The following is a 25,581-nucleotide window of genomic DNA, read 5'->3' on the forward strand; positions in this document are numbered from 1 at the left end:
TTTTACATATGTTTTTAGTTTTTATAATAATTTAACATAGTATAATCAATTCTAGTAGTGTTTTACAAAAATGGTGTATCATATGTTGGTTCACGAACTGGCCCCCTTACACGGAAAACAGAGAGATAAAAAAAAAAGGCAGACCACTCTAAATCAGTAGGTAGCAGCCTTAATAAGCAAGGGAATTTAATTATGATGCTTGTCTTGGGCTGCCACAAGATGAGTAGGTCTCCTCACCTACCCACCAGAATCTTAAAAGTTTATATAGAGTCCTTAACTGTGTTCAGACACATGCACAATCCAGGAAGTTGCAAAAATACCTTACTTTCTCAAGGCTATGTCCTTGGAACAGCTTCCACTGTGGAAACAGTAGGCAGAGTGTACTTCAAAGGACAGGGGAGGGAATGAGGAGACTCTGATTGCCCACATGGGTCAAGTGGTGTTCACATCCTCCTGATTACCGCCTCCAACATCATATTAATATCCCCAGTAATATTAGTAACAAAACTTAACAGAAATTCTCATTTACTCTCATGAGATATATGAAGTCATAAAATAGAATTTGTAAACATTTCCCAAGAATTCACTAAAAAAGTTCAAGATTTAATGGCTAGTTTGATTAAGAAGAGTAAAGTTGGAGGTGTTAATATATGATCCTTTATCTAACCATATAACTATGTGCTTGGTCTTGTAAAATACAGTAAGGAATTCCAAGGAACACTTTCACTGCTCTGTTTCAATTGTGTATGTGCTTGTGCTTGAATATGTGAGAATATGTTAAAGATTCCCAAGGCAGTGGGTCAAATCAAAGACATACTCTTCTTATTAGTAGATGGGACATGCATTCCTGAGATAGCCAGCTAATATATTTTTCAGGAAGTATAAAAGCTTTATTGAGAAATTACTCTTTATTTAATTTTTAAAACTATTTTATTTTAATATTTATTTTAATTTTAGTACAGTTATTAATATTTAATTTTACTAAAGTAAAATAGCATTTAATTTTAATTTATATGTGCAGTGATGCTCTAAAGTGAATGAATTACAGCCAAAATGGTTTTCAAAACGACTGCTGTCATGAACATACAATTCTGGGTCAAGGTTCTGTCTATGATGAGGAGACACAGTCTGGTTCATTTAACAGCATGCTCAACACAGAATTTGCTTATAAGTTTTAGCCAACTCACAGGCAAACTTATAAATTTTTGTAATAGGAACATAGAGTGTCTACTGGAATACCTCCAAAGACAGAAACTATTTCACAAAACTATAAGATACTTTTCAAATATTCTAATAATGATTTATCCTCAACTTATTATTGTGAATCACATAAAGTCTTAGTTTACTGTATTGAATCATGACTCCTACTAAAGTGACATTTATCACCACATTCTTAACAAGCACCTTAAAAACCTCAGTTTTGGCTTAACCCAAGTAGTCTGTTTTCTTCACACATGATATTCTTCTACTTTACTTAACATCTTCTTTCCATGAATTCTTCTTTTATTATTATCATCATCATCATCATGATCATCATCACCATCAATATCTAGAATGTTCCTTTATGAATTGATGTATATCTAAAATAGATTCAGACATCAACAAATCCAAGAAGACTCTTCTTATCAATCTCGTCCTACCTGGATACTCCCTAAGTGTGTGTTTGCCAGCTGGTGTGAACTGTGCGGTAGATATGTGTTTAAACTGAACCAATTGCAGGTATGCTGAACTATTACACTCCTTAACAACCATATAGAAACTGGTGTGACCAGAGGTCCTAGACTGGTTCAGCTGCAAATTGCCTTTCCATTACCTTGATGTGCTGTAAACATCGTCATTTTGTTTGTGTGCCATGTGAAAATGTTTTGAATGTAGTGCTCTAAATACTTAGCCATATAATTTTCATATAATTTCATAAATTCCCTTGAATGTTTAAAAACAATTATCCTGTTTTTTCTAATCCACATCTTTTATCTCCCTAAGTAAAAGGTAAAGATCACAAGTATGGAGACTTGTTTTTTGTACTTTTGTGTATTAGGGAAGATCATAATAAATGCTGTATTCATTATAGTTGTTAAACACATTCATATGCATAATGAATGAAGACATCAATGAAAGAATATTGGGGTAGTGGAGGTGAAACAAAAGCTTCATACCTCCTCTTATATTCATGGAAAACATTGGAAATATTTGGTTATTTGTATGATTTTCTGACCTGCTATCATATGAAGTAAACAGCACAACTTGAAAAATTATTCATAACTGAGGAAGAAAAAATATTCTGCAGTTCAGATATCTATGTCTCTGTGATTCTTTCTTAGGTTGATTTGCATAGAGTTAGCCAAGTTTAAAGTTTTATGATTGGGCATTTTCTTTATTTGGTATCCTAAAAAATAGTTACCCAATCATTATCCTACTTTGATAAATTAAAAATCAGGCTTTCCAATTTTCACTTCCTATGTGCAACCCAAACTAATTTACATTCTCAGTACTGGATTTATTTTTAATTTATGCATTTTTAAGTTTGACTATATACTCCTTTTTTTTAAAAGATTGTAAGCAATTTAATCATAAGGAAAACCTAACTTCCCAACAACTCTCTTTAAGTTCCACTATTTTCATATTGTTGAATATATTTTCAAAGATGAAACTGGAGGTCAGCTGTAAGAATTAAACTATATCAAGTCTTTTGAGATGCATTTAACACCTTTGTTGGAAGTCTCAGTACAGAGGTATATCATTTGATAGGTATATAACCTGGCATTCTTTCCTTCTCAGCCAGAACTGTAAAATAGTTTTCATCCTGCTGGTGTGGTTGCTTCCTTTATCACCAAAAGAAAGTTAATATCAACTATATTTGAAAGAACAGTGGATGTGTGGCCACTAACAACACAGAAGTGTGCATTACCAGACCTTGAAATATTTACTCATTGTCCAAGAGTCTCTGGGAACAGATGGTGAAAGAAGGAATTGAAATAATTGTCTATTTGTAAATTCTGATTTCTCTCCCTTGACCTTTTCTCACTTCTTCTCCTATACCCATGGTCCTTCATCTATCTACATTATTGTGTTCTCTACACACCACTAGCCATAAATGGGGCAAGTAGAGAAGAGATAACTGAAAGGAAATGAAGTGATATTCCACAAAGCATATAGATGGGACAAAGTACATGTTTAAAATGGCGGTGGGATGATGGATATGCAGAATTTAGGTTGTTAAAATGGGCAAGAAACTCAAATGATTTCAAAAACATTGAGGATTGAGTACAACTGTTCATGAGGCTTAAGTATGATGATTGTTTATGCATTCATTCATTAATTCAATAAATTATTCAGTGAATATTTATTAAGATCAGTTGTATGCCAGATATTTTCAAGATACTGGAGATAGAATGATAAATAAGGCAACAGTGTCACAAGACACTAATATTTTAGTAAGAACAACTGACAATAAGTAATAAGTAAACAAATACATAACTAATAATGATAGCTATATGTGCTATTTCTTTAAAAAGTATATTTTACATATCTGCAAAAAGTAATTTATAAAAGCACATATTTTAATAAGGTACTATTCACAACGTTACAGACAATAATCTAGGAATAATCTAGGAAACGACACAATACTATCAAGAGAAAGGATGCTTAATTAAATGGAGAGATAGACCTTGTTCATACAACAGATTATCATTATTTTAGAGATGTAAATTTTCCCCTTATTGATTTATGAATAAAATACAATCACAATCAAAATCTAAAAAAAATTAAGTAAAGCTAAGCAAGCTGATTGCGAAATTCATGTGGAAGTGCAAATGACCATGAATAGCTAAGACTCTCTTCAATACAGAAACAAGGAGGGAAGATTTACTCTACTTGATATCCAAATTTATAATAAAATTATAGCAATTAAGATAAATTGCCAGAATTCACAGAAAGTAAATTCTGTTACTTTTTTATTAATTTATGACCAGTTTGGCTCTGCATAGTAATGAGAAATGAAACACCATTTCAATAACTCATTCTAGGACAACTGAATATCTATAAAGGAAAAATAAAATGATCTCTACCTTATGATCTACAGAAAAAATAATTCCAGGTGGATCATAAATCATCATAATCCATACACATTATATATCTCCCATTTATTTCAGTCTTAAAAATTGTTTTCAAATTGCTTTATCGTTTTCATCTAATGAGATCATATGCTAATTCTTTTTGTTTGTTTGTTTTTTTAGTTTTGTTCATGTTTGTTGGATTTTTGTTTTCAGGCTTATCAAGTATTAGGTTTTTTCCCTCTCTCCTCCACCCCCCCAGCTTATCTTTTCATTGTTTTGTTAGTTTGTTTTCTTTTGTTTCATCATACCTTTTTTTTCCTATTGCCTTTCCCTCACCTCTGATGACACGAGTCAAGAATGAGCTCATTTTTAGGTGGTTTGATGTTTCCTATAATGGTAAGGATATAATTCTGAAGATACAGTCAGCTGAGCATGGCTTCCTCCAACTCATATATGCATAAGTTCCAGGAACAAGGTGTTTATGAAACTGCAGAAATGTGTCTCGGGGGGCTCTGAGGAGCTCCAGTTCTTTATGTCTCAGCACAGAAAGAATTAAGCGAGAGGCAAAGTGATAGATAAGAAGTAATTTATTAGAATAGGACGCTTGTGAGGTTTACAAGTGGGTGGGCAAGGGGTGCCACACCCAGAACTTAGTAGGCTACGGTTTTATAATCAAAGGAAAAGTGGGGAGGGGGAGAAGACCACCTTCTTCCTTGTCAAGCTTCCATCATCAGCTCCTCCTCCTTCTCTACATCAGGCGGGGGTGTTTTCTTGTCCCTACATGGTCAAACTGGGACTGTTGACTGTCATGGCACAATGGAAATGAGCAAAAAGGTGGTAACATTTACTAAAATATGGTAAATCATCTCAGGTTTCAGTATAATGTCACCTTTTCCTTATATTTTTGTTTTTAGTGTGCACAGAGAAACATGTCCTAGGAATCATTAACTTACTGAGCTTACTGGGAAGAATGTGGGTCTCATTCCATCATTGTTTTATTGTTTAGGGCCATGTCTCATGCTTCTTTTGCATGGTTTTGTTGCTAAGCAAGCCTGTCTGTCTGTCTCTGTCTCTGTCTCTGTCTCTCTCTCTCTGTATTTTATCTAAAATCATTGTACTATCTAAATGCCTAGGCAGTTTCTTCATCAACTATCATTCATCTTCACAGGCCTGAATTAATCAATGACCCCGATAGAGAAACAATGTCACTGATGATTCAAAGTAAAATTATGGGGACTGAAATGTTCATGGTGTTCAAATAAAAAAATCGAAGTTGCTCAGGTGTACTAAAAGATTATTTTTAGTCTTCTGTTAAAAAAGCCAATAGTGGTTTCTCCTTTACTTTCGTCTAAAATCTCAAGTGTTTGCTGTTGATGATACTGACTTTTGGATATCTCTAATTAAAATACTGATATATCAATTATTTCTACAATGAACTCTGCCTTGGAATCAATATTGCATAGAAAATACAGACAACTAACTTAATTTAAAATTTTCAGTATTAATTTTCAGATTGTTCTAAGAAATTATAAATAATCATCAAAACTCTGCTTCCCTAAATATTATCTATAGATCTAATTACCACTTTAAAATTGACTAGGTTATAAACATATTGGGGATCAAAAGATATTTAATAACAAGCAATGTAAAATTTAAACTATGGCCATTATACTTTATTATTTTCTTTTTAAAATAAAAATCTAAAAATTTTAGCTTAATATTATTATCTTGACAGAATTTTCAATTTTAGCACTCATTAAGTTACTATAGCAGAAAATCCGGGCTAAGCTAATACAGTCATTATCTATTTAGGAATTCTAAGAATAGTGTGTGCATGCTTTCCTTCCTAGAATCATTTGCCATTTCAAGTAGAGTCTTTATTTTATTCTTTATTTTCTAGGACTTCATTATCCATGCTAAGCCTGACATTTTCCAGATTGAAGATACCAAATTTGTCTTCTTTGGCCATCTGTGTTAATTCTTGTGCTGAAACCATCACTTATCACTTTGCCCTAATTAAATCCAACTGTACATATCATTCAATACCCTAATAACTCCTTTTTTGCAATCTTTCCTCCCTCCTTGACAAAACTAAGTTGTATCTATGCTGAAGTGACTCTAGCTCAATGTCTCTAAGATAGATGAGCATGTGCTGTAAAGAGGTAGCTACCTGGAAGAGGGCCTTTTTACTTTTCACTTTGATTAAGCTTTTCCATTTTTGTCTGCCACAGAAGTTTTAATTTTGAACTTCCTCCTCTGAATTTCTAATGAAAGCATATAACTGTGATCACTTGCAACTTTGCTTCTTTTGGAGTTTGTTTTATGTCCTCCTTAGACTTTTTCACACATTTTACTGTTATTGTTGTGTTTTGTTTTCCATCTACTTGGCTCACATATCCAAGAGGCAGGATGCCTGATTTTTAAAATTTTATATGTAATAATTTATATCATATTTTGATGAGGAGGTAATTCATTTGTTCAATGATTTTCATGATTGCTAAAATTTTTAGACAATTAAATCTGTAAATAACAGTCAATATTATTTTTGCTCTGCTACCTCTGATTCTCAGTCCTTAAAACTTCTGTCTTAGTACATCATTGCTGACTGACTGCTCTGATGTGCAAAAAATCATTCCTATACATTCCTATACATATATATTCAAATAACTAACTCCACTGACATTTTCAGGTCAAACTTGCCATCCTTTAAAGGTTAAACGTGTTTTAGAACAGCTGCATTCTTATTTGTATGTTACAGATTTAATTTTTACCCTGAAAAACAAAACTGTATCTATGTTGAATGTGACTCTATTTGTCCAGCACACATTCTACTTTGTTTTTAATTAACAGAATTTATTTTTTGAACAGTTTTAGGTTTACAACAAAAATGTGTGGAGAGTAAAGAGATATATCCCCTTTTCCCTGCTACATCATTTCCCCTTTAATTAACATCTCATATTAGTGTAATACATTTGTTAAAATTGAGAAACCAATACTGATACATTATTATTAACTAAAGTCCGTAGGTTACATTGGGGTTCAATCTTTGTGTTGTACATTCTATTGGTTTTGACAAATGTATAATAACGTGTATCTACTATTACAGTGTCATACAGAATAGTTTCACTGTCTTAAAAATTCCCTGTGTTTCACCCATTTATCCCTTCTTCCTTCCCCCCTGGATCCCTGGAAATTACTGATCTTTTTAGAACTAACTCCATAATTTTGCCTCCCTCAGAATGGCATATAGTTGGAAAAACACTGTATGCAGCCAGTTCAGATTGGCATAATTCATCTAGCAATATGCATATAAGGTTCCTCCATGTCATTTCCCGGCTTTGTAACTCATTTCTTTTTTGTATTGAATAATGAACCACAGTTTGTTTATCCATTCACCTACTGAGGACATCTTGGTTGCTGCCTGGTTCTGGCCATTATGAATAAAGCTTCTTTAAACATCCATGTGAAGATTTGTGTGTGGACATATGTTTTCAACTCTTTGAGGTTAATACCAAAGAGCATAATTGGTGGATCATATGGTAAGAGTGTGTTTAGTTTTCTAAGAAACTGACAAATTGTCTTCAAAAGTGGCTCTATCATATTGCATTCCCCACAGCTATGAGTGAGAGTTCCTGTTGCTCTACATCCTTGCCAATATTTGGTGGTGTCACTGTTCCAGACATTGGCCATTCTAATAGGTGTGAGGCGGTATCCCATTGTTGTCTTAATTTGCATTTCCCTGATGAAATATTATGTTGAGAATCTTTTCATACGCTTACTTTCCATCTGTATATCTTCTTTGGTGAGGTGTCTGTTAAGGTTTTGGTCCATTTTTAATCAGGTTTTTTGTTTTCTTATTGTTGAGTTTTAATAGTTCTTTGTATATTTTGGATAATGGTCCTTTATCAGATGTGTCTCTTGCAAAGAGTTTGTGACTTGTCTTCTCATTCTCTTGACATTGTTTCTCATAGAGCAGAAGTTTTTAATATTAATGAAGTCCAGCTTATCAATTACTTCTTTTGTGGATTGTGCCTACATTGTTGTATCTAAAAAGTCATCACCATACTCAAGGTCATCTAGGTTTTCTCCTATGTTATATTCTAGAAATTTTATATTTAGATTTCCATTTTGAGTTAGCATGTGAAGCATGTAAAATTTGTGTCCAGATTCATTTTTTTGCGTGTGGATTAGCAGTTGCTCTAGTACCATTTGTTGAAAAGGCTATCTTTGCTCCATTGTATTACCTTTGCTCCTTTTTCAAGGATCCATTAACTATATTTACAAGGGGTCTATTTCTGGTCTCTGTATTCTGTTTCATTGATCTATTTGTCTAGTCTTCCACAAATACCACACAGTTTTAATACTTTAGCTTTACAGTAAGTCTTCAATTCAGGTAGTCCTCCAAATTTGTTCTCTTCCTTCAATATTGTGTTGGCTTTTCTGGGGTTTTTGCCTCTTCATATAAACTTTAGAATCAGTTTCTTGATATCCACAAAATAACTTGCTGGTATTTTGTTTGGATTGCATTGAATGTATAAATCAAGTTGAGAAGAACTGACATCTGAACAGTATTGAGTTCTCCTATCCATGAACATTGGATATCTCTCCATTTATTTAGCTCTTCTCTGATTTCCATTTATCAGAATTCTGTAATTTTCATCATATAGATTTTGTATGTATTTTGTTAGATTCATACTTACATATTTAATTTTGGGAGTGCTAATGTAAATAGTAATGAGTTTATAATATCAAATTCCACTTATTCATTGCTATTATATTATATGGAAAATCAACTTAATTTTATATTAACCCTATATTCTGTAATCTTGCTATAATTTCCTGTTCCAGTTTTTTTGGTATTGTTGTTGATTCTTTCAGATCTTCTACTAAGAAGATTACATATTCTGTAAACAAAGCCCTGAGTTTGTTCTAGGCTACCTTCTAGAAATTTTATAATTTTGGATCTTATATTTAGGTTGTTAATACATTTTGTGTTATAATTTGTAAAATCTATAAGTTATGTGTCTAGATACATTTTAAAAAATATGGGTGTCCAAATAGTCAAGTTTCATTTGTTGAAATGATTATCCTTTCTCTATTGAATTTTTTCACCAATACCATGCTGTCTTGAATATTGAGCTTTATATAGCTTTGAAGTCAGATAGCATCAATTTGCCAACTTCAGGTTTTTTTGTTGTTGGTTTTTTTTTTTTCAATATTGTGTTGGCTATTATGGATCTTTTGTCTTCATATAAACTTTAGAATCCATTTGTCGATATCTACAAAATAACTTATGAGGATCTTGTTGGGGTTGTGTAGAATTTATAAATCAATTTGGAAAGAATAGTTATTTTAACAATATTAAGTGTTTTCACCTGTGAACATGATATGTCATCATATGTTTATGTTATCTTTGATTCCTTTTATCAGAATTTTGTGCATTTTGTATATAGATCCTAAACATACTTTGTTAGATATTCACCTAAGTATTTCTTTTTTTTGGATATTATTGTAAATGTTATGATGATTTTAATTTCAAATTCCTACTGTTCATTGCTAGTATGTAATAAAGCTATTAACCTTGTATCCTTCAACCCTCTATAATCACTTATTTTTCCAAGATGTTTTTTCATTTCTTTGGAATTTTTTAACTTTGTGTCATCTGCAAAAACAGCTCTAATTCTTCTCTCCCAATCTGTATACCTTTATTTTCTTTTTGTTGTTATATTGCACTAGTTAGATCTTCTAGTGCCATGTGGAATAAGAGTGGTGAGACAGAGCATTGTTTCCTTGTTCCCAAACATAGAGGAAAAGCATTCAGTTTCTCACCATTAAATAGGAAGTTAGATGTAGATTTTATAGATATTCTTTATCAAGTTAAAGAAGGTTACCTCTATTTTTAATTCTCTGATAATTTTCATCAAGTATTGGTGTTGAATTTTGCCATTTTTCTCCTGAATTAATTGACATGATCACATGAGTTTTATATTCTAACAGTGATGTGGATTAAATTAATTGATTTGTGAATGTGGAACCAGTCTTTCTTATCTGGAATAATCTTACTCGCCATGATGTATAATTTGTTTACTTGTTGGATTTGATTTGCTAATAATTTGCTGAGAATTTTGCAAGTGTGTTCATGAAATGTATTAGTCTATAATTTTCCTTACTTGTAACGTCTTTATCTGATTTGAGTATTAGGGTAATGCTGACCTCATAGATAAGCCAAGAAGTGTTCCTTCTATGTCTATATTCTGGAAGATATTCTAGAGACTTGGTATCATTTATTCCTTAAATGTTTGGTAGAATTCACTAGTGAAACTATCTCAGCCTGCTGCTTTCTCTTTGAGAATTTTATTAACTATCAATTTGAATTTTTAACAGATATAGGCATATTCATATTACTTATATCACCTATGTGTGTTTTGGTACTTTGTGTCTTTCAAGGTATTGGTTTACTTCATCTAAGTTATAAAATTTGTGGGCATAAGGTTGTTCGTAGCATTCTTTATTGTCATTTTAAAGTCCATGGGATCTGTACTAATGATCCCTATTTCATTTCTGATATTATTAATTTCTGTGTTCTCTCTAATTTTATTTGTTATTGTGGCTTGAGGTTTATCAGTTTTATTGATCTTTTCAAAAGTCAATGGTTGGTTTCATTGATTTTCCCTGTTATTTTCCTGTTTTCAATTTTATTGACTTCTGCTCTAATGTTTATTATTTCTTTTCCTCTCCTAATTTGAGGATTAAATTGCTCTCTTTCTAGTTTCCAAAGGTATTGACTTTAAGTCTCTCTTCTTTTCTAACATATGTATTTAATGTTATAAATTTTACTCTAAACACTGCTTTCACTGTACCCAATGATTTTGATTTCTATTTTCATATTTCCTTAGTTCAAAATGTATTTTTAACTTCTACTGAGACTTTTTCTTTAACCCATTTATTATTTAGAAGGATGTGATTTAGTCTTCAAATATTTTGGAAATTTTCAGCTATTTTGTATCATTATTAACTTCAATTTTAAATCCATTGTAATCTATTTAGTGTTAGAATGAGAAACTCCTTGGAACTACAATATTAGGGTTCCCACCCTTTCGTAGGTTTTACTTCCAGTATTCCACTAGGTTCTCATAGTGGAGAGCCAAGAGATATCTTTTCGTGTTTCTAGCAGGGGGGAATGAAGATAGTTGGAAGCTATTGGTTATGTTATCCTCCTACAGGGAGCATTTCCTTTGCTTCTCATAGGAAATTAGTGTAGGGGCAGACTGACTTAGTCTAATCAATAATTGAGCTGATTTGAATCTCTGTTTAGCCTTTGTTAGAACTGGACTATTTCAGGTACAGGCTTACTCCTACAGTGTAGCCCTGGAAGGTTCTACCAAAAATCTTGGGTATTTACCAGTTCTGTTTCTCACTTGTGGACAAGAAACTACCAAACTTTTCATCTATCCTTGAGTCTAAGGGAAGCTTTACTCAGATTTCAGCTTCTTAATGACGTCTTTTGAATCGGCAAAGTTTCAAAGAAAAGAGTGTTGCCAAATGCCTTGTTTACTCTCTGGGCTTTTACTCTACAGGATCTTGAGCTATTAAGTACTTGCTGCTTTTAAGTTCCTTTGTTTTCTAACACATATTTTTTATACTTTATACAATTTTTCTTCTTGGTAGGAAGGTTGGTCTGAAAAAAGTTGTTATACTTTTACCAGAAGGGAAAGCATAAGATGACTCTTAAAAGTTTCCCATATAATTTTCCCATATAATTTTAATATGCCAAATGTCTGAATCACTTGCCTAGTCAAGAGATATGATATTAATACAAGCCACATATTATTTTTACTCCAAAAAATGATTTAATGTTTGTCTTAGTCTGTTTGAGTTGCTATAACAGAATACCACAGACTGGATGGCTTATGCAGAAACATCTAGTTCTCACAGCTCTGGAGGCTTGAAGTTCAAATTCAAGGTGCTGGCATATTTGGTTCCTAGAGAGGACCTATTCTGTTGATTGCATATGGCTGGTCTTTTCCTGTGTGCTCACATGACCTTTCCTCAGTGTGTGGAATTGGAGAGAGAAAGAGCTCTCCTGTCTATTCCTCTTTTTTTTTTTGAAGAAAACTATTTTTTTAAATTAATTAATTAATTAATTTTTGACTGCGTTGGGTCTTTGTTGCTGCGTGCAGGCTTTCTCTAGTTGTGGCGAGCGGGGGCTACTCTTCATTGCAGTGCATGGGCTTCTCGTTGTGGTGGCTTCTCTTGTTGCAGAGCATGGGCTCTAGACGCCCAGACTTCAGTAGTTGCATCTCACAGGCTCAGTAGCTGTGGCTCGTGGGGTGTAGAGAGCAGGCTCAGTAGTTGTGGCTCATGGGCTTAGTTGCTCTGTGGCATGTGGGATCTTCCTGGACCCGTGTCCCCTACATTGGCAGGCGAATTCTTAACCACTGTGCCACCTGGGAAGTCCCTATTCCTTTTCTTATAAAGCACTAATTTCCTCATGAAGGGACCATCCTCACGACCTCATTAAACCTAATTACTTTCCAAGGCCCAAACCTCCAAAAACCGTTGCTTTGGGGGTTAGGGTTTCAACATATGAATTTGGTGGTGGGGGGAGGACACAAACATTTAGACCATAACAATGTTTATTTAATCATTTCTTTAAAAATTTTAACTGAATGCCTAACCTGTGCCAGGTATAATTTATGTTACAGAAGATACAATGATTATCCAGATACAAAAATACAAATACATCTAACATATATGGATTCAGAGGGGGTGTGCAGTTTAGTCAAAGTTCTAATGCACTGTCCCATAGAGAAAATATAAAATTTGGCAATAAGAATTGCCTATTCTATGTGGGAGAAATGAGGCTGATAGGGATGGCAAGGTTCTTATTTTTCTACTCTAACTTGAATATGAGTTTTGGAAGTTGACACAAGAAAAGAATAATCCTCTATATTGTGATTAGTGTTTTTTCTTCTCTTTGGCTTTCTGATGGGGCAAAATAAGACCAGAAGTGTTTTTCTTCTGGTGAGATCAGCAAAATTTGTCTGTAGAAAAATCAGATTATACTTTTTTTTTGTTTCAAAACAATATTGTATCTCAGTTTCAACACCATACCAATTGAACTTAAACTTCGATAATACTGTTTGGCTTTTAAATTAAGTGGATACATGAGCTCATGACATAGCAAATAAGAAAATACATATTTTTCTTAGTGCTGATATCAACTTTTTAAAAGGGTGTGACCTCAAGAGAGAACTGGCCCACATATTAAACTTTCTCTCTCACAAAATAATGTGTCAACGTTCAAACATTAAAAAAATAATATTGTGAAACTGTACAGTATTGACCTAAAACAAATGGACTCCCAAGTGTTTCTCCAGGAAAGATGGATTTATTTGGGATCAGCAGAGAATTGTAATTCACCGTCAGCAACCATGGTGAGCCATGTGCCAATTTCCCCCATGGCAAGGGAAGAAGAACAGCTTTTACAGAGAGGAAAATGAAGTTGGGTGTACTATGTTAAATAAAGAGGCCATGGCTTTTCATTGGCTGGGTCCTTGCCAGGAAAGAAGAGGAGTCTTGCTTCTTTGTTTTGGGCTCTGCTGTGGTCACAGGGCATGAGAGTTCCCTCTTCTGGTCTCCCAACTATTTATTTGAGATTTCTGTTTATTAATGTTCACGTTAGTCATGAACATCTGACAAACATTATGAGGTTTCAACAAAGTTAATGTTAAGTGCTTGTTGCCAGTCATATAATAGAAACAAAGGAAGGATTTACTTGTAAAGAGTTTTTCTAGCTGAATCCATAAAACTAACACACTTGCAGCAGTGGATATATGGAAAAGCAGGTGAAAGTAGAAATCATGGGTGGGGAAGAATAGAAAACCTTTCTGTTACTGTTAGTGCCTTGAACAGGTTTATTTTGTAAGAATATCCAGCATCAATTTTCTTTTATTATATATGTTATGCTATGTTATGCTGTGTAAAACAAAGATTTATTACCTCAGTCTTCCAAGATATGGGCCTAGAAGGGAGTGTAAAACCACAGTTAAATGTTGGTCATCACAACAAATACAAAGAAAAGCAAAACAAAATTGCTCAGCAGAGCTGTCATTGGCCTAATCTACTTTGTGGAATTTTCATTTTTCAAGAGCTTGACTTAGGTAGAACAAGTATTCATAATAACCAAGAAGCAAAAAATAAAATTTGAGAAGAGGAACCAGTAGATAGAAAACAAACCTCAACCCATCTCTTTAATTTGAAGGGACAACAGCTAGTGTCTTCAATAGACTTGGTTGTCCACAAATACAATAAACGTTTTCCTTCCCATAGTCCATTGCACAAACCCACAGCCAAATGTCCTATGATCTAGCAAAATATGACTTTATAGAAAATACAAATTTTACCTTTCTAAATTAGGAAGAAAACCTTTGTTTTATAGCTTATAGTTTTATATAGTTTATAATTTTAAATGCTATAGTTTTAAATTCTTATAGTTTACAATTTTTATATTAAAAAGAAGATGGATGTTGATAAAGTTTAAGACAGCAAGTTATATATTTAAATGAGAATCAGAAAAATAATAATAATCAGGTAGATAACTACCAGTTAGAGAAAAGTAAAAAGGATAAAAGATAAACCACAGCAATACAGCAACATTTCAGAAAACAAAAAGAATATGGTGAAAACATTGAAAACATAAATAATAAAACAATATGAAAGAATTAACATGAGTTATACCACTCATAAACAATACTGGCTTTGTCTCATTTTAAAAGATATAAAGTGACACAAAAAGAGGTCAGTTAACAAAATTCTGCTTCTGATTAGAACACTATGGCCCTTCCCACAGCTTTATGAAAATCTAATCCTTTATTAAATTCTTTACCTCTACTCTCCTGGTGACATGATAAGGTGGTATATGTCAAAAATATTACTAAGCAACATTGCTTATAACAAAAATAATCCCTATTTGTAAATCACATATAGGCTGGGAGGATCTATGAATGAAATATAAATACCTCATGAAATGCCATGTACTCTATTCTTATAACTAGCATATAGCTTGTAGAGACACTGAAAGTTAGGCCCATGCAATTATTATAAGAGATTTTGGCTTCTCAGGAGCATGAGGCCTTTAGATCTGTGACATTCAAGGCAAGGCAACCCTTGCACTTTCATGGTGGGTACCTTGTACCTATGTCCTTGTACCTATGTGGACATCTGCATTTGAGCTGCTTCAAGGACTTTTACTATTGACTAGGATCTCTTGACAATGTCCTGCTAGAATGTTGTTTTTCATGCCAATATCCTTCTAAGTAAAGTGGTTGAAAGTGTGGCTTATTGTAGAGTTGTGAGTCTAAATGTTTAGGAAAAACATAAAGAATCTCTGTGTATCTTGCAGATGAAGATGCTTCTGACAGACAAATACTCCTAATAACTAGAAAAGCTGGATAATTAAAACTGCATATTCTTCAACGCAGGCATCATAGAGCTTCTAAAGCAATTATTATTTTAGGGATAAAAATTCTGGGGAGGTAGGGAACACAGGGAGGTAAACAGATATTTGAACACTGCATTTTTCCCTGAGGCATTTTTTTTTTTTTTTTAGAGACCAGAACAAGGCACTAAAAATCTGGGCTTTCCTCAGGCAGAGGTGCACTCTTGGGAGATAGAGAAACAAACAGTCTTTTTGGTGAATGGAGGGAAAAATAATGGTGATGATCCTCAGACGCACAATTTCCCAAGACACTTGCAAAATTATGATGGTGAGTGAGTAGGAGGCTAAACATAGTAAAATTCATGTAACATAAATGAAAAGAAAATCATACCTAGGTATATCAGGGTAAAACAATTATTCTGCCAAAACAAAGAAAAACCTTAAAAGAGACCAGACCAAAAAAAAAAACAAAAAAACAAAAACATTCCTATTAAAGGAGCAACAATTGGATTTTAAGATGATTCTTAACATAAATTATGGGAATCACAGTAAATGGAATGCCTTCTTCAAAGTGCTGACATTTAGTGAATGTGTCATTCAATAATGAAGGGAAGTAAAGGTATTTTTAGAAAAGAAAAAATGAGGGAATTTACCATTAGCAGGCACATACTAAAATAAATACTAAATAAAGTTTTTCAAGAAAGAATGATTCTATAATTCTTAATTATAAGAAGGAATGAAACTATAAAGAGTAAATATTACTGTAATTATAAATAAAAATTTACCATTAAAATAAAAATAACAATGACCTGTGGAGGTTGAAATGTATATAAAATTAAAACCCAAAGGGTGGAAGGAAAAAAAGCTAAGAACTGGTACATAAGTTTAAAATTTCTAAGGATCTAGAATGGTGAAAATGACAATTTGTATTTAATAATTCAAGGATGCAATTTATTATCTCTAAGGTAACCATTTAAAAATAGTAAAAAGATGAAAATATAAAATCTAAGATAGAGAAAAATAAATAATTAAAAATACACAATTAGTCATAAAAAAGGCAAGAACTCAGAAAAACAGTGACATAACAGCAGTAGATCAAATATAGCACAAATAGCAAGATTGTGAAAATGAATCCAATTGTATCAGCAATCACATTAACTGTAAATTAACCACATATCCAATGGAAAAACTAAGATTTTCATATGTATATTCCTCCTTGTCCTTCTCCTCCTCTTAATAATAATAACAATAATTATTTTGTTTTTATTTTTTATTGAAGTATAGTTGATATACAATATTATACATTACAGGAGTACAATATAGTGATTCACAATTTTTAAAGGTTATATTCCATTTATAGTTATTATAAAATATTTGCTATATACCCCATGTTGTACAATATATCCTTGTAGCTTATTTTATACCTAATAGTTTGTACTTCTTAATCCCTTAACCCTCTATTACCCCTTCCCCCTTGCTTCTCCCCACTTGTAACCATGAGTTTGTTCTCTATATCTGTGTCTGCTTCTTTTTTGTTATATTCACTAGTTTGTTGTATGTTTTAGATTCCACATATAAGTGATATCATACAGTATTTGTCTTTCTCTGTCTGACTTATTTTTCTTAGCATAATGCCCTCCAAGTCTGTCCATGTTGCTGCAGAGGGCAAAATTTCATTCTTTTTTATGGCTGAGTAGTATTCCATTGTATGTATATACCACATCTTCTTAATCCATTCATCTGTTGATGGACACTTAGGTTGCTTCCTTATCTTGACAATTGTAAATGATGCTGCTATGAACATTGGAGTGTGTGTGTCTTTTTGAATTAGTGTTTTTGGTTTTGTTTTTTTTTTTCAGATATATACCCAGGAGTGGGATTGTTGGATCATATGGTAGTTCTACTTTTAGTTGGATAACTACATGTAAAAGAATGAAATTAGAACATTCTCTAACATTATATACAAAAATAAACTCAATATGGATTAAAGACCTAAATGTAAGACCAGATACCATAAAACTCCTAGAGGAAAACATATGCAAGAACATTCTTTGATATAAATCATAGCAATATATTTTTGGATCCATTTCTTAAAACAAAGGAAATAAAAGCAAAAATAAACAAATGGGACCAAGTTATACTTAAAAGCTTTTGCACAGCAAAGGAAACCATCCACTAAACAAAAAGACAACCTACAGAATGGGAGAAAATATTTGCAAATGATATGACCGGTGAGGGTTTAATATCCAACATATATAAACAGCTCATACAACTCAGCATCAAAAAAAAAAAAAAAAAAAAAAAAACCTGATTAAAAAAATAGGAGGAAGAGTTGAATAGACGTTTTTTCAAAGAGGAAATGCAGATGGCCAACAGGCACAGGAAAAGCTGCTCAACATTGCTAATCATCTGGGAAACTGAAATCAAAATCATGAGATGTCATCTCATACCTGTCAGAATGGCTATCATCAAAAAAGAATGCAGATAATAAATGTTTGAGAGGATGTGGAGAAAAGGGAACCCTTGTACACTGTTGGTGGGAATATAAATTGGTGCAGCCATTTTGGAAAACAGTATGGAGGTTTCTCAAAAAACTAAAAACTATTTATTTTTTAATTGAAGTACAGCTGATTTACAACATTGTGTTAGTTTCATGTGTACAGCAAAGTGATTGAGTGATATATATACATATATGTATATTATTTTTCAGATAATTTTCCATTATAGGTTATTACAATGTATTGAATACTGTTCCCTGTGTTATGCAGTAAACCCTTGTTGCTTATCTATGCTATATGTAGTAGTGTGTATCTGTTAATCCCATACTCCTAATTTACCCTCCCCTTTCCCCTTTGGTAACCATAAGTTTGTTTTCTACGTCTGTGAGCCTGATTCCATTTTGTAAGTATATTCATTTGTATTATTTTTTAGATTCCACATATAACTGATATCATACAACATTTGAGTTTCTCTGTCTGACTTACTTCACTTAGTATGATATTCTCTAGGTCTATCCACGTTGCTGCAAATCACAATATTTCATTCTTTCTATGGCTGAGTAATATTCCATTGTATATATATATACCACATCTTATCCATTCATCTATTGATGGATACAAGTTGCTTCCATGTCTTGACTATTGTAAACAATGCTGCTATGAATAGTGCTTGAGGTGCATATATCGTTTCAAATTAGACTTTTCCTCTTTTCTGGATATATGCCCAGGAATAGGATTGCTAGATCATATGGTAGCTCTATTTTTAGTTTTTTAAGGAACCTCTATATAGTCTTCCATAGTGGCTGCACCAACTTACATTCCCACCAACAGTGTGGGAGTGTCCCCTTTTCTCCACATCCTCTCCAGCATTTATTATTTGTAGGCTTTTTGATGATAGTCATTCTGATTGGTGTGAAGCGATACCTCATTGCAGTTTTGATTTGCATTTCTCTAATAATTAACAATGTTGTGCATTTTTCATATTTATCTTGGCCATCTGTATCTCTTCTTTGGTGAAATGTCTATTTAGGTCTTCTGCAAATTTTTAAATTGGGTTGTTTTGGGGTTTTTTTGGTTTTGTTTTTGTCTTTTTTTTTTGATATTGAGTTGTATGAGCTGTTTGTATACTTTGGAAATTAACCCCTTGTCGGTCCCATGGTTTTCAGATATTTTCCCCAATCTATAGTTTGTCTTTTTGTTTTGTGGTTTCCTTTGCTGTGCAAAAGCTTATAATTTTGATTAGGTCCCATTGGTTTATTTTTGCTTTTATTTCTTTTGCCTTTGGAGACTGATCGAAGAAAATATTCCTATGATTTATGTCAGAGAGTGTTTTCCCTGTGTTCTCTTCTGAGAGTTTTGGCATCATGTCTTATATTTAGGTCTTTAAGCCATTTTGAGTTTATTTTTGTGCATGGTGTGAGGAAGTGTTCTAATTTCATTGATTTACATGAGGCTGTCCAGCTTTCCCAACACCACTTGCTGAAGAGACTATCTTTTTTTCCATTGTATAATCTTGCCTCTTTTGTCAAAGATTAATTAATTGTACGTGTATGGGTTTACTTCTGGGTGCTCTATTCTGTTCCATTGATCCACATGTCTTTTTTTTTTTTTTTTTGGTACCAATACCATGCTGTTTTGATTACTCTAGCTTTCTAGTGTTGTCTGAAGTCTGGAGGGTTATGCCTCCATCTTTGTTCTTTTTCCTCAGGATTTCTTTGGAAATTCTTGGTCATTTATGGTTCCATACACATTTTAGGACTGTTTGTCCTAGTTCTGTGCAAAATGCCATGGGTAATTTGATAGGGATCACATTAAATCTGTAGATTGCTTTGGATAGTATGGCAATTTTAACAATATTAATTCCTCCAATCCAAGAGCATGGGATTTCTTTCCATTTATTTAAGTCAACTTAAAATTCCTTTATTAATGTTTATAGTTCTCAGTGTATATGTCTTTCACCCTGTTGTTTTGGTTTATTCCTAGGCATTTTATTTTTATTTTTTGAGGTGATTTTAAATGGGATCACTTTCTTTTTCTCATATTTCATTGTTAGTGCTAAGAAATACAACAGATTCCGGTATATTGATCTTGTATCCTGCTGAATACTTTATTGTTCTTATAGTTTTTGTGTGTACTCTTTTGGGTTTTCTATATAGTGTATCATGTCATCTGCATATAATGACAATTTTATCTCTTCCCTTCCAGTGAGTACCTTTTATTTCTTTCTTCTTGTCTGATTGCTGTTGCTAGGACTTCCAATACTATGTTGAATAGAAGTAGTGAAAGTGGGTATCCTTGTCTTGTTACAGAATTTAAGGGCAATGCTTTTAGCTTTTCACCACTGAGTATTGTGGCTGTGCATTTGTCATAAATGGCTTTTATTATGTTGAGATATGTTCCCTCTATACCCACTTTGGTGAGAGTTTTTATCATGAATAGATGATGAATTTTATCAAGTCCTTTTTCTGCATCTATTGAGATGATTGTGTGTTTTTTGTCTTTTCTTTTGTTAATGTGGTGTATCACATTGATTTATTTGCATACATTTAACCATCCTTGCATCTCTGGAATAAATCCAACTTAATCATGGTGTATGATCCTTTTCATGCATTGTTGGGTTTAGTTTGATAAAATTTGGTTGAGTGTTTTTGCATCTATATTCACAAAAGATATTGACCTGCAATTTTTTGGGGGTAGTGTCTTTGTCTGGTTTTGGTATCAGGGTGATGGTGGCATCATCGAATGACTTTAGGAATGTTCCCTCCTTTTCAATCTTTTATAATAGTTTGAGAAGGATAGGTATAAATTCTTCTTTGTATGTTTGGTGGAATTGCCCAGTGAAGCCATCCGGTTCAGGGAGGTGTTTTTTGGGGTTTTTTGGGTTTTTTTTTAAACAAGTTCTATTTCACTTCCAATGATTAGTCTGTTCAAATTATCTGTTTCTTCTTAACTCAGTTTTGCTGGGCTCTGTGTTTCTAGAAACTTGTCCATTTCTTTTAGCTTGTCCAATTTGTTGGCATATAACTGTTTATAGTATTTACTTATGATTTTTTGTATTTCTGTGGTATTGCTTATTTCTCCTCTTTCATTTCTCATTTTGTTTATTTGGGTCCTCTCTCTTTTTTTCTCGGTAAGCCTGGGTAGAGGTTTGTTTATTTTGTTTATCATTTCAAAAAACGAGCCCTTGCTATCATTGATCTTTTCTATTTTTTATCTCTATTTGTTTATTTTCTCTCTGATCTTTATTATTTCCACCCTTTTGCTGACTTTAGGTTTTGTTTTTTTCCTCTTTTTCTAATTCTTTTAGGTGGTAGTTTATGTTGTATATTTTTAGATTTTTCTTGTTTCTTGAGGAAGACCTGTATTGCTGTGAACTTCCCTCTTAGAACTTACAGTGAAGGAAGTTCCCAGGGCAAGGGCACCTTTTCTCTTTCACAGCTCCCAGGGGTTCTGGACCTATCCCTTTATCTTTTTTTTTTTTTTTTTTTTTGTCCTACCAGGTTATGTGGGGATCTTTCTTGCAGCTTTGGTTGTATAAGAGGTCTTGCCAGTTTTCAGTTGATTTTCTTTGAGAGTTGTTCCACATGTAAATGTATTTTTGATGTGTTTGTGGAGGGAGGTGAGCTCCATATCCTTTTACTCCACCATCTTGATCTCTGCTTCCAACAATAACTTTTAAAACTAGAGCTCTAATAAGTATAGGTGATGACTTATGTGTTGATGTGAATGATGGTAACATGAGTATATGCATATTTAAAATTTGTCAAGCTGTATTTTGTGTGTGTGTGTGAACTGACTAGCACAATGTTAACATATTGCAATATATTTCTTAATTCAATGAGTTAAGAATACCCAAACAATACTGAAAATTTTCAAAATTAGAGAATTTATACAAGATATTAAGCAAGATAAATAATAAAGAATTAAATAGTGTAATATTGAATCAAGGGCAGAGAAATGTGAAAACCAAAACTCTAAGGCTTTTAAAAGAACCTATCAATCAATTTGTATTAAAAAAGGAAACATTGATCTATAATGTTAGAGGTCAAAGACATGTAGGGTTGTGTTGAAGGGACTGGGAAAGTTGCTGTAATACTGTTAAAATTATTTTTTGATGTGGGTTTTGCTTATTGGTTATAAACAGTATATAATAATTCCTCTAGTTGTCCATTTGTGATGTTTGTGTCTTTCTATATATATTTATGTTAAACATTAATATATTTATACAAAAAGTAAACTGTAGTCTCTTTATGAAAGACAAGCTACACAAATGACAAAGTTGGACATTTTTTCAAATATATATTTTCAATTATATCCCAGGCAAATTTTTAGCTGAAAAGATAAAATATTAATATCAAATTATAAACTAAAGTAAAAATCATATAGTGGTTCAAGGATCAAGTGAACTGTGTGAACTCTACTCAGATCTGCTCTTCACTGCCAACCCACCTTTCTCACAATTCCTATGATTACCATTTTCTAACTTCTTATATCTGGGTTCTTCATTGGAAGTTGCCCTCAGCTGCAAGGAACTGTTTTTCTCATTTTTTGTCCATTCTCAGGGAGCAGGTTGTGGCCAATGACTGGCTAACTCAGGTATATAAATGCTTAGTCCTCTATCTCAATATGGGATAACTCTGAAGGGGACCTGAGGTCCAGAGCACCTCAGGATTTTCTGAAGTCTCAGCTACAATTACACTGTGCCTTCATATCACTCTTGACCCAGTCCTGCCATTCTCTCTTTTGTATAGGCAAATCACCAGAGAACACTCCTCTGTAAACATACTGTACAAAATTATTCATCTCAGAATCTGTTGCAAGGAAGCCATGCTGAAGTAAATATTGACTATTTATATGATTTTTCAGTGTGCTAAATAAATAGAACCCCACTACTTCACAAGAGTCTTTAACCAATTCAGAAAGACAATCCAGTGATGGATATCAGAATATCAGCCTTATTACTCATGATCTATATTGGAAGATGTGACTCCCAGGTGCAACAAAAATGGGCACTCTGGCTTACACTGATTTATTCTTAGCCCCCTCTCTCCCAAACTTACCAGTCGCAGACAGTGTAGGAAATCCACAGGCACCGCCCACACAAGGCTTATCATTGTAAAATGTATTTCATAAAAGCAAAGACCATAAGATAACCACGGTGAGAGCAGCTTGGCTTCTAAGAAGGAAAGAGAGGAAGAGGCAGAGCTGCTCATGCCAAGTTCCTTAATCCAAACTCACTAATGAAATAACGCACCCACCACAAGGACAGCATGAGTGAAGGAGAAAGAGAAGACTGGGGTATTTCTCTAAGGGGGAAAAAGAAAATGCTTTTTTTCCTAACATTGTTAATAAAATGTACAAGCAAAGATGATATAACATACTAATTTGAGAAGGAGTATGGTGGAGTGATACTTCATTGAGGTATATTTGTTATTTATTCCTTTAATCAAAAATGTTTATTGAATGTCCTCTGTATGTCATGCACTATGAGCTATTGATAAAGTTCTTGGATTTAGGTGTAAGTCCTACTAGAATGAAAGCTACACAAGGACAGATATATTGATTATTTTTTCCTACAAGGAGTTCACTATATATTTCCTGAGTTAATCAATAATAACTTTAAGGGGAACTGGATCAATGTGGCAGAGTAGTAGAACATGGAGCTCACCTCCTCCCACAAATACATCAAAAATGCATCTACATGTGGAACGATTCTCACAGAACATTTACTAAACACTGGCAGAAGATCTCAGACTTCAGAAAGGGCAAGAAAATCTCCATAAAACCAGGTAGGACAAAATTAAAAAAAGAGAGAAAGTAATTGGGACAGGACCTGTGCTCCTGGGAGGGAACTCTGAAAGAAGAAAGGTTCCCACACCCTGGGAAGTCCCTTCATCAGCAGGGAGATCAGCCAGGATGGAGGGGGAGCTTTGGAGCCTAGGAAGAGAGCACAGCAACCAGTTTTGGGAGGGCAAAATGGAGAGAGACCTGCACAGATGGTAGGTGCCACTGCTGTGCTCTCCCCAGCCTGAGAAGCACATTCGCTGGTGTGGGCAGGGGCTGGGTGCTAAAGCTCAGGCTTCAGAGGTCAGATCCAAGAAGAGGACTGGGCTTGGCTGCATAGAGACAGCCTGAAGGGACTGGAGTGTGGTTTAGCCCCAACTGAGGGTGTATGCAGAAAAATCCTGGGCCCACCATATAGGTGAGGTGCTGTTGTTGGGAGAGCACATGAGGGGAGGGGCAGGACTGCTATAGGACCCTCTTCCCCTGTGCATGCACTCTCAGGCAACAGGACACTACCTATATGAGCTTTGGGGGAAGGTGTGAGCTGCCACTGCAGCTGAGAGATTCCAGAGCAGGCACCAACCACTGCCCCCACTGTTGCAGGCTCCAGGAGTGCCTGAGCCACCACCACCATTGAGTGCTTCAGGAGTAGGGGCTGGCCACATGGGTCCTAGGAGGAGGCACCAACCACCACCACTGCTGTTGTGGGCTTTGGGAGTGCGCAAGTGCTGCTGCCACCATCACAGGCCCCAGGAGCGTGTGCCAGCCACTGCATCTGCACACCCTCCATCAAGAAGATAATGACCCACATATACTGAGAAAAGAGGCAGAAGACATCTGTACTAAAAGCAGCCCTCACGCCAAAAATATTAAACCCACATAAGCCACACAGGGACGCTCCTGTATATAAATAGCTTTCCAAGACAACAATAGATAATTGTTATTCCTAAACTCAGAGTAAGAGAAATATAAGTAAAATGAAGAAACAGAGGAACCACACCCAGTTAAAAGACCAAGAGAATTCCCCTGAAAGAACAAACAATGACACAGACTTCTTCAGTCTAATAGACACTGACTTCAAAGAGGAGATAATGAAAATAATGAAGGAATTAAGAAAGGTTATCAACAGAAATGCACATTACTGTGAAAAGGAACTAGAAACTATAAGGAGGAGCCAAGAAAAATTAGAACATTCATTTGCCAAAAAAGCTGAGCTAAAGGCAATGAACAGGAGAATGAATAATGCAGAATGAATAAGTGATGTGGAAAATAGAATAATGGAAATCACCCAATCAAAACAGCAGACAGAAAACCAAATAGAAAAAATGAAAATCGTATAAGAGACCTATGGGATAATATAAAACATGCCAATCTATGTGTAATAGGGATTCCAGAAGGAGAAGAAACAAAAAGGGGGTCAAAATGAATTACAAGAAATTATGGCTGAAAACTTCCCAAACCTAAAGGTGGAAACAGATATCCAGGTACATGAAGCACAGAGGGTCCCAAACAAGATGAACCCAAACAGACCTATACCAAGACATATTATAATTAAAATGGCAAAAATTAAAGGTAAAGAGAGGATTCTAAAGGCAGCAAGAGAAAAACAGTGTTAATTACAGGGGAACCCCCATAAGGCTATCAGCTGATTTCTCTACAGAAATATTGCAGGCCAGAAAGGAGTGGTAAAGTACACTCAAAGTCTTGAAAGGGAAAAATCTGCAACCTAGAATACTCTACCCAGCAAGATTATCATTTAGAATAAAGGAGAGAGAAAGAATTTCTTAGACAAGCAAAAATTAAA

This window comes from Balaenoptera ricei, chromosome 4 (assembly GCF_028023285.1).
Source record: "Balaenoptera ricei isolate mBalRic1 chromosome 4, mBalRic1.hap2, whole genome shotgun sequence".
Taxonomy (NCBI): domain Eukaryota; kingdom Metazoa; phylum Chordata; class Mammalia; order Artiodactyla; family Balaenopteridae; genus Balaenoptera; species Balaenoptera ricei.